The sequence below is a fragment of the Melospiza melodia genome, unplaced genomic scaffold (genome assembly GCF_035770615.1).
Source record: "Melospiza melodia melodia isolate bMelMel2 unplaced genomic scaffold, bMelMel2.pri scaffold_55, whole genome shotgun sequence".
Taxonomy (NCBI): Eukaryota; Metazoa; Chordata; class Aves; order Passeriformes; family Passerellidae; genus Melospiza; species Melospiza melodia.
This window is the reverse complement of record NW_026948799.1, coordinates 3,191,068-3,202,177: the sequence shown is the minus strand read 5'-3', so window position 1 is coordinate 3,202,177 and position 11,110 is coordinate 3,191,068.

The window sequence follows — 11,110 nt, the reverse complement described above, 5'->3', positions numbered from 1 at the left end:
CCACACTCTGTGATGGCAGAATTTGCTCAATGGCCTCATACCCTACTCTATGACATCACAGGCAGCTCTGCGCTGTCACAATCCCCTCAGTGATGTCACAAACCCTGTGATGTGATACTGCCACTCTGTAATGTCACAGCACACACTCTGACCTCACAGCCTCCTCTGTGCTGTCACACAGTTCCCTCTATGATGTCATAGCTGCTCAATGACCTCACACAACAAACTCTGTGATGTCATAGCCCAATCTGTGACCTCACACAGCCCACTCTGGCCAGTCACATAGGCCCTTGCTAACATCACAGCTGCTCTGTGCCTCTATGACACATATCCAGAGGAGCTGCTGTGACAAAGTGCCCTCTGGGCCATCCCACAGCCCCTGCCAGTGCTGAGCCCCTGTGAGCTCTGTCTGTGCCCTGCTGGTGTCCCTGAGGGGCCCTGGCAGTGCCCCAGCCCTGCTGGGCTGTGCACAGGAGCTGCTCCTGGCCAGAGCTGTCTCTCTGCAGCGCTGCCCTTGCCAGGAGCTGTCTCTGGGCCAGGAGCCCGGCCCAGCTCAGCAGCACAGACACAGCACAGGGACTTTAATGACCCTCTGGGGATTTGGTGCTCTTTGCATCAGACTCAGTCCCACATAGTGTGCCAAAAAATTCTCAGGGACTCAAAAGGGAGTGAAACTTAAGTTTCTCATACTTTAAATAGATCCATCTGAGGGACAGGCCTGGGAAAGTGTCCCCACATTCCAGGTACAGCAGAACACTGGTGGCAGGGATGACAGATGGGGACAAGAAGGGGAAAGGTGTCTCTGGTGCTGAGCAAAACTGCACCTCTGTCCCAGCCCAGCAGTGTCTGCCAGTCCCTGGCACAGCACAGGCAATGCTCCACAGCCACCTCTGCAGCCCCCAGCCCAGCTCCTGAGGGACCAAATGAGCCGAAGTCCCACCTGGGGGAAGGGCCCAGGAAGACCAAGGGGAATTTCAGACTGATCACAAGACATGCACACATCTTGACCCTACCTCCTCTTGGAATTTCCATCTGAACACTGCTGGAATCCAGGAGTTGGTAGCTGTGTGTGTGACCTCTGTATTTTCTTTTATTACTTTCTCTCTTTCTGTGTTTTCTTTTCCTTCTTCTAATTCCCTCTTCTTGCCGATTTTGAGTAACTTAAAATTGAACACGCTTACAGTTTCTGAAGGTGAAGGAGCCAAGTTAATTGCTTTGAGAAGTGTTTCGTGTTGGTTGAATGCCTTATTAAACCTTTTGCCAAAGCTTCTCTGATTTTCCAAAGGTTCCAGTAAAAGCTGTTTTGATGTTTTGAGCTCCTAAGAATCTTTTGTTGATACTTCTCCAATGAGTCCAACTCAGAGTACGCAAAGAATTGTAAATAATTTAAAATTGCTCCTTGAGAGAGTTGTTTAGTGGATGGGAGTCAGGGCTCGTGTGTCCTGCTTGGCACAGTCCAGGCAGGGCTTTCCCAGCCACATTCCACACTCCATTTCCCAGCTGGAGCCCCTGGTGCCTCTGAGTTGTGCTGCCCCAGCCCCAGGGACGCTCTCCTTGTCTGCCCATTCCCCCACGGTCTCTAGGCAGGGATGGCCTCAGTGGGGGCTGCTGACATCCTCAGCACCTTGGAGGCTGCTGTTGAATTGTACTGCTCCAGAGCCTTGTTCAGCCTTCAGCTCTTCAGTGCAGGAATTCAGTGTCCCAGGGCCCATTAACATCCAGAACACCTTAACAACCAAAGCCTCTGGGAATAATTTGATTTCAGTTTCCAAATCTTGTGTGGTTAAAAAGAGAGATTTCAGAAGTGTGCTCAACTGAATATGTTCTATTTGAAAATACTGTGAGAAAACATTTTTTAGGACCTGTTTAGTTTTTTTATTTTTTTCCCCTGTTAATAGCAATCTCCAATTGACAGTGAAACCAAGGACCTCCTCATGCAGTTTGAATAGATATGAAAATCAACACCATTCATGGCTGACAATCAATCAGACACTGTCCCTTCACCCACCCCACCATATCCCCATCCATGCCCTGGCACTCAGAGCAGCCTTGTGCAAATCTGAGCTCCCTCCAGCCCAGGCTGCACCTGCAGCTTTCAGCTCCTTGGCTCCAACTCCCACCTGCTTTCCTTGGAGAAGGAGCTGCCCGAGACACAGAGGAATGTTCATTTATTGTCAGCCAACAAATCCAGGGGAAGGCACAGCTCCATCAAATGCAAAAGTCAGTCTTGTCCCATGATCTACCCCGCACCTGATCCCCACAGCCTGTCCTGTTTCCTTCATTCCTCCTTTGCTAGGGACTTTCTGGTACAAGGGAGCTCTGCTCTGGGGATGGAGGAAGGTGGAAATGCCACCACTGGAGTGGGAAGCACAGCTCATCAGGGTTTCTGTCCTTTGGGGGTCAGGAACTGATGACACTCAGAGGCACAGAACGTTTCTCTTCTTGGCCAACAGACCATAGTGGAACAGGACACAATTTAATAACAATCACGATCTTCCCTGAGGTATGTGCAATGTCCCAGCAGCATCTGGTGAGTCCACCATCCACAAGTGATTTCCGTACTAAAATAATTTCAGACAAACATGTTTTGTGATAGATATAAACACAATTAAGTTCTGGTATCAGGATGCTTGTCCTGGAGTGGGGGAAAGACAACTCCAACAATTCCTGATTTGCAAAGCTGTCAGTGGTGGATGGAGAAGGGAAGTCAGGCTGCTCTTGGTGTTGAGGAAATGCTGAAAGCAGCATGACTCATTTCATCTCCTCCTGTCCTGGCTGATCTCCCCTCTTTCCCCTTACACCCATTGGCTTTTGTCTCCCCCCAGCCCTCTGTCAAGAGCCTGGCTCTGTGTTCTCCATCCCCTCCTGGCTGGCACTGCCAGGCTGGCATGAGGAGCCCCTCAGCCTTCCCTGCTCTGGGCTGGACAAGCCCAGCTCCTTCAGCCTCTGCTCACAGCCCAAGGGCTCCAGCCCCACCTTGGAGGCCCTTCCCAGACCCTGCTCCAGCTGCCAGACATCTTTCCTGCCCTGGGGAACCCAACCCAGGCCACAGTGACCTGGATAATCCCTGTCCTTGATGTCCTGGTCACACAGCCCTGGCCCCTTGTCCCCTGTCAGGCTCTGGGGTGGATCCTGTGTAACATCCTTTGGTGGAGGCTGTGGCTCCAGGTGGGCCGGGGGGATCCCGGGGGACAGGGACCCTGCTGGGCATGGACAGCATTGGACTTGTTGGGAGAAACTGTGAGGGGGAGCTGGGGCAGAGTGACCAACCCAGTGACCTGACACAGCCCTGCTGGGATGTCACACAGCCCCTCTGGGATGTTACAGCCTGCTCTGTGAGGTCACAGCCAATTCTCTAATATCACACAGCTGATCTCTGATGTCACAGCCAACTCTGTGATATCATAATCTGCTCTGTGATGTCAGACCCCTGCCCTGTGATTTCACAGCTGGCTCTGTGATGTCACAGAGGAAGTCTATGATGTCATAGCTTCTTCATGACCTCACCTACCCTACTCTGTGATGTCATTGCCCACTCTGTGACCTCATGCTACCAGATGATAAATTGTCTCCACCAGCTGAGCTGACACCTGGGGTTTGTTTTCCACAACACCAGACCTCTGGAAACCACACAATGCCCATTGTGTGAGAAGGGGAACTGGAAGCTCACCAGCTCAGTGTCCTGCCAGCTCAGCCAGGCCCACTGGAACATTGGGGTCCGTGACCACCAGGGACCACCAGAGAGACCGCCCAGGATAGAAGAACGCATGAATAAAGGGGAGGGGAAATGTGTTAATTATTTTGAGGAAATGATTATCCATATGTGTGTTTAGTCTAAGACAATCAATGAATATGTGTGCAATATACAGAAAATAAACAGAAACTTTCCTGTACTCAACATGCACAGCTTTGGAGGAGCTATCCCCTGTGCGTACAGCTGAATAAAGAATGCTGCTTCTTAATGCTACATTGGGGTTAAGGAGATTTATGTTTTAGTGACATTTTGGTAACACTCCAACTGCCAAAGAAAGCTCTGTCTCCTGCTGTCAACAAATAGAGAAGGGCTGGTGGCAGATGTGGGGCTGCCTGGGGCACAATGACCATGAAATAACCAAGTTTTTAATGTTCTGTGAAAGAAGGAGGGGCATCAACAAAACTTCTACACTGGAATTAGAAAGGGCAGACTTTGGCCTATTTAGGATGCAGATTTGGGGGGTACCAAATCTGGTACTGATTATTTTAAGGGAAACAGGCCTTAAAAACAAAGGGATCCAGGAAGGATGGACACATTTCAAGAAAGTAATCTTAAGGGGGAAGGAGCAGCCTGTCCTAGTGTGGCAAAAGATGAGCTAGTGAGGTAAATGACTGGCCTGGCTGGCCGTGGAGATTTTGTGGGAATTCAGGGGAAAAAAGAGAGAGCATCAACTTTGGACAGAAGTCAGGCAACTTAGGAAATGTTTAAGGATCTTGCTAGGTCATGCAGAAAGAAAAGCTGAGAGGTGAAAGATCAATTAGAAATTAACCTGGCCACTTCTGTGCAAAATAGTAGAATATGTTTCTACAAATAAATTTTTAGCAAAATATGGGATAAAGAGAACCTCTACTCTTTTTTTTGACACATTGCAGAATATAGTAACTAAAGATAAGGAAAGGCTGAGCTGCTTAATACCTTGTATGTCTCAATGTTCAATATTAGGGCAGGCTGCCCTCAGGACAAGTGCTCTCCTGAGCTGGTAGGTGGGCACAGGGAGCAGAACAGCCTCCTGTATTTCAGGAGGAAGCAGCTGGGGACCTGCTGAGCCCCTCAGATGCTCACAGGTGTATGGGATTGGATGGGATCCATCCTAGGGGGATGAACGAGCTGTGGATGAGCTCCCAAGCTGCTCTCCATCATTGACCATCAGTCCTGGCTTAGTGGGGAGGTCCCAGAGGACTGGAGTTGCCAGTGTGAGCCCATCCCCAAGAAAGGCTGGAAGGAGGAGCTGGGGAACTCCAGGCCTTTCAGCCTGACCCGGGTGCCCGGCAAGGTTATGGAACAGATCACCCTGAGTGCCATCCCAGGGTGCCCACAGGATGGCCAAGGGATCAGAGCCAGCCAGCGTGGATTTAGGGGTGGCAGGTCCTGCCTGACCAACCTGGTCTCCTTTTATGACCAGGTGACACATCTGTGGATGCAGGAAATGCTGTGGATGTTGTGTGCCTGGATTTCAGCAAAGATTTTGACACTCTCTGACAGCATTGCCTGGAAAAGCTGCAGCCCACAGCTTGGGCAGGTTCCCTCCTCGCTGGGAGATTTAAGGGCTGGCTAGAGGCTGGGCCCAGAGAGTGGTGGCGATGGTGCTGCACCCAGCTAGTGTCCAGGCACTGGTGGTGTTCCTCAGGGATCTGTGTTGGGCCCAGTCCTGTTTAACATCTTCACTGATGATCTGGCTGAGGAGATCGAGTCCACCATTCACAAATTGCAGATGGCACCAAGCTGGGTGTGAGTGTGGATCTGCTGGAGTGCAGGTAAAGAAGACAGAGCCTTAAGCTGCACCAAGGCAGGTTCAGGCTGTGCAATAAGAAGAAGTTCTTCACAGAAAGGGTGAGTGGGCATTGGAATGGGCTGGCCAGAGGAGAGGTGGCAGAGTCACTGTCCCTCTCCAGTGGCACTTAGTGCCATGATCTGGGTGACAAGGCAGTATTAGGGCATTGGTTGGATTGAATGATGCCAAAGGTCTTTTCCAGGCTACTTGATTCTGTCATTCTGCGATACTTGAGACGCTCTGGGGCCATTGTGACACTGCAGGGCCTCATCGAACTAAGAGGACCATGGTGACACCGTGCAGGCCCACAGAACCAGGGGTCCACTGTGGTGCTCTGGGGCCAAATGGAACCAGGGAGTGCATTGTGACCCTCTGGGTCCTCGTGGAACCACAGAGACCATTGTGACACTGCAGGGCCTTGTGTAACCAAGGGGTTTCACCATTTTGACACTGCAAAATCAAGGAGACCATTGGGACACTCCACGGCCTTTCTGACACTGCGGGGGCCCATGGAACCAAGGGGCTCCTGTGAAACTGCAGCACCAAAGAGAACATTGTGACAGTGTGTAGCCCCATGGAAACAAGGAGACCATTGTCATATTTGGAGCCCAATGGAAACAAGGACACCATTTGCTCTGCATGGTCACATGGATCCAAGGAGACCAGTGTGACAGTGCATGGCCTGGTGTGACCAAGAGGCCTTTGTGACACTGAGGGGCCCCATGGAACCAAGGACATCTTTGCAGATGTCACCAAATTGGGTGTGACTGTTGATCTGCTGGAGGGTAGGAGGGCTCTGCACAGTGCCTGGGACAGGCTGGATCCAGGGCCCAAATCCAAAAAGGTGAGGTTTAGGAAAACCAAGTGCTGGGTTCTGCACTTTGGCCACAACAACCCCTGCAGTGCTACAGGCTGGGGACAGAGTAACTGGAGAGCAGCCAGGCAGAAAGGGACCTGCAGGGACTGATGGACATCAGGCTGCGCATGAGCCAGCAGTGTGCCCAGGTAGGCAAGAAGGCCAATGGCTCCTGGGCTGGGTCAGGAATGGTGTAGCCAGCAGGGCAGGGATTGTTCCCCTGTGCTGGGCACTGGTTGGGCAGCACCTTGAGTGCTGTGTCCAGTTGTGGACCCCCTGGGTTGGGCAATTAGAAGAAATGTGAAGCAGGGGGTATAAAGAAAGCAAATGTGGAGCAGAGGAAATGCTGATGGCAGTTTGGGGGCAGCTGCCAGGCAGCCCTGGCTCTGAGCAACAGCGTCTGCAGTGGAACAGGAAACTCCAAGCTGATGGGAACAAATCATCTGGCTGAGTGCAGAGGCCAGGACAAAGCTGAGTGGTTTCCCTGGTGTCCCCCAGCCCTTGATGGCCCCAGGGGCTGATGGCATTTGTGCTCCCTCAGGTTCATGTCCCCACACCAACAACATGAGGGTGCTCCACCTGCTGTGTGCAATGCAAACAGGGGCTGCTGAGCCAGTGCTGCCGTGTCTGTGCCTGCAAGGATGGGGCACCTGTGTGAGCTGGGGGAGAGGCCAGGGCTGCAGAGGGGGGATATTGTTGGCAGCTCCATGAGGACACTCTGGGATGCTGCCCTGGGCTGTCCAGCGCACTGGGGATGGATCAGCCCCTGCTCTGCTGCTCCTTCCCGTCTGCCCCAGGGCCCTTGCAGAGCCCCAGCCATGCTGTTTTCCCCCAGCCTGCCCACAGCCAGCCTGGGGCTGCTCACAGGGCTTTTCTGTGCTCAGCATTGGCCTGGCCATGTTCTTGAGAGAGCCTGGGCAAGGAGCCTGGAGCCCCCAGGCCCTGGCCTGAGGCATCAGTGCTGCCCCAGCAGTGCCCATGGCCTGTCCCTGCTGCAGCCCCGGCACTGCTACCCCCAGGGCTGTGCCCGGCCCCGAGAGCACTCAGGCCCTGCAGCAACACCAGGGCCACCAGGGCAGTGGGGCAGGGCCACGGCAGCAGCACTGGCAACACCAAGTGCTGCTGCTGCTGGGCACAGCTGCTGGGCCACCACTGATCTGCCCCAGCTCTGCACACAGACATTGCTGTTGCAGCTCCAGAGAAGGCAACTAAACGGCATCTCTGCAGAAAACTGGGCTGGGAGATCCTTTAGAGGCACCAGGGATACAGCCCCTCATTGACACAGTATGTGGCCACAGAGAAGGCAGAAAGTAACAAAATGAGAAATGGCACAAGCAATGATATTTATCTGTGAACAATATGATGAAAGTAAAACAAAGGAAAAAACACCACAACCAAAGCAACAAAAAGTATCAAGGATGACTTTTATTACAAATGATTTGCAGAAAGTGGCCAGCATTTAAATGTTTTTGAAAGCATCCAGTCATCAGTGTCCACATTGCAGCCTTGAACTCCTTGTTCCTCAGGCTGTAGATGAGGGGATTCAGGGCTGGAGGCACCACTGAGTACAGAACTGACACTGCCAGATCCAGGGATGGGGAGGAGATTGCGAGGGGCTTCAGGTAAGCAAAAATGCCAGTGCTGACAAACAGAGAGACCACAGCCAGGTGAGGGAGGCAGGTGGAAAAGGCTTTGTGCCATCCCTGCTCAGAGGGGATCCTCAGCACAGCCCTGAAGATCTGCACATAGGAGAAAATAATGAACACAAAACAGCCAAATGCTAAAGAGGCACTAACAGCAAAAAGTCCCAGCTTTCTGAGGGCGTTGGTGTGTGAGCAGGAGAGCTTGAGGATCGGGGGCACATCACAGAAGAACTGGCCCAGGGCATTGCCATGGCACAGGGGCAGGGAAAATGTATTGGCTGAGTGCAGCAGAGCATTGAGAAAGGCACTGGCCCAGGCAGCTGCTGCCATGTGGGCACAAGCTCTGCTGCCCAGGAGGGTCCCGTAGTGCAGGGGTTTGCAGATGGACACGTAGCAGTCATAGCACATGATGGTCAGGAGGAAATACTCTGCTCCAATGAAGAACAGAAAGAAAAAGAGCTGTGTAGCACATCCAGTGTAGGAGATGTTCCTGGTGTCCCAGAGGGAATTGTGCATGGCTTTGGGGACAGTGGTGCAGATGAATCCCAGGTCGCTGAGGGCCAGGTTGAGCAGGAAGAAGAACATGGGTGTGTGCAGGTGGTGGCTGCAGGCTACGGCACTGATGATGAGGCCGTTGCCCAGGAGGGCAGCCAGGGAGATGCCCAGCAAGAGGCAGAAGTGCAGGAGCTGCAGCTGCCACGTGTCTGCCAGTGCCAGCAGGAGGAAGCACCTGATGGAGCTGCTGTTGGACATTTGCTGTGGCTGCACATGGGGACCTTTTCATGGAGAATGGACTGGGATAATTCAGGAGAGGGTGCTTTGAAGCAAACCTGGGCCATTCACTGCAGACTCTCATGCTGGGACTCACCCACCCTTATTCCTGCTCTGGGAAATCCTTCACCCACGCCCCTGCCTGAGCTCCAGTTGTGCTGACTGAGTGTGCCAGAAGCAGCCAGGCCTGTGCGAGGGGACTGTCTTGGAGCCATCCCTGCCCTGCTGCTCTGGGTTTGTGGCCATGTGGCAGAGGGATAAGGCTGGATATTCAGGATTTGTCAGGGGAATCACTCCTAATGCAGAAAGGCTTTGTAGCATCTGCGTTCACAGTCATATAGGACACAAATGGCAGGAGTTTGTTTTAGGAATTATATTCCTACCCACACATCATTTCTGGCTCTCTGAGGTCAGAAATCCCCAGCATTTCTGCTGCACTCAGAGTTTGCATTTGAGAGATGAGAGAGGCAAAGGATTCCCTGTGGCAAAAGGAAGGTGAGGGGAGGGATGGGCTTGTTCCCAACTGCCCTGGCTTTGCACCTTAGGCTGAAATCAGAGCACAGTCACATTCCTGGGTCTCCCTGGGATAAACCAGACCCTGCCCAGAGCAGAGGATCCCTGAATGTCTCACCTTCTCTCAAGGTCTCTGGGAAAGGTCTCAGCCCCCCCTTGTGCCAAGGACACTCACGGCTCCCTTGGCAAACCCAACAGCATTTCCTCAGCTCTGGCAGCTCTGCCCTTCCCCGTGGGACATTCAGGGAACTCCCAGAGGCTCTGGCACAGATTTGCACCCAGGAGGGCAACTCAGAGCTTGGAAGGGCACAGCAAGGAGACCCCTGGCTGTGCCCATGATGGGATCTCAGGGAGGGGGCTCAGCTCATTCCCCTTTCCCATGGACTGCTTTGCCCACAGCCCCACAGGTGCCAGGGAAACTTGGACACCCCATTCCTATGGACACACCTGCCTGGCAGGAATGCCAATGGCAGTGCCTGACTCAGCTGCTGCAAATGCCAGAGCCTCCCTGAGAGCAGCAGATAACAGTGACAATATCAGGGCAGGGCAGAACCAAGAGAAGATGTTGTGGTGCTGTGCCTGAGAGGGCAGGGCAGAGACAGCTGGGCACTCAGGACAGTGTTCCCCTGCCCAGCTGTGCCCAGCACCTCCCACACACCAAACGTGCCCTCATCCTGCCCCAGCCCTGCCCTCTTCAGCCCTCTCTTGTCACAGACATTTTTTCATAAAATCCTCTCTTTGGGATTTTTCCTCTTCTGGGAAGCTGAGGCTTTAGAAGAAAAATGTAAAATTATTATCTGCTGATGTGAAATGCAATAGGTGCACCTGTGATTGGCTCATGTTCCATGTTTAGAATTAAGGGCCAATCACAGGACTAAGCTCGGGGACAGATTCTCAGAGAACTCTCTTGTTTTTGGATTCTATTCTATTCAATTCTTAGCTTAGCAACTTCTGCAGCTTCTCTCTCTATTCCTTTTAGTATAGTCATAATGTATTATATATCATAAATCAATAAATCCAGCCTTCTGATCGTGAAGCAAGATTCTCTTCTATCTCTCTCACCCTGAGGAACCCTCATCAAGTCACCGCAATACTCTCTCCCTCCCTGAGCATCTCCCTGGGGCTGGACATTGCCTCCTGAGAGGATCCTTGTCCCTGCCAGCACTCACAGAGCCCATCCCAGCCTGTGTGCCCTGGCCGGGGCCCTACAGAAACCTGCCTGTGTGCAGGGCCCTGGCTGGGGCAGGCTCTGTGTGCAGCTGGGCAAGGGCAGCTAAGGAGAGCCCTGATGGGCCCTGCAGAGGTGATGCTGCTGCTGTCCAGGGCTGAGGAGTGGCTGAGGGCCCTTTGGGAGGCTCCCAGCAGAGATACTGACCACCCAAAGTTACAGTTCTGAACTCTCTGTAAATGTTCAACCATTCCTTTGATGATCCTGTGTGTCCCTTTCAACTCAGAATGTCCTGGGATTCTGGGATTACAATTCCTGTTCTGCTTCCCTCATCCCCCTGTTGTCTATAATCCAAAGAGAAAAAAAACCCCTTGCAGCAGTGTTAGAACAGTAAAGTTAAAACGGGACATTTATTGGAAGCTTCCAGGTGTCCCAGTCAGGATGGGGCTCATCCACCTCCTGATTTCAACAACTTATTAAGGTTGATAATTAGGATATTTAACAGGAACCTCCAAAAGGAGATTCAGTTTCCTTAGTTACACACCCCTGGGTCAACCCCTTGGAGTAGGTCCAAAGGCTTCTTTGCCTTCACTTTTTATAATGACTGCTCCTATTCTGCTCATTCTCAAAACCC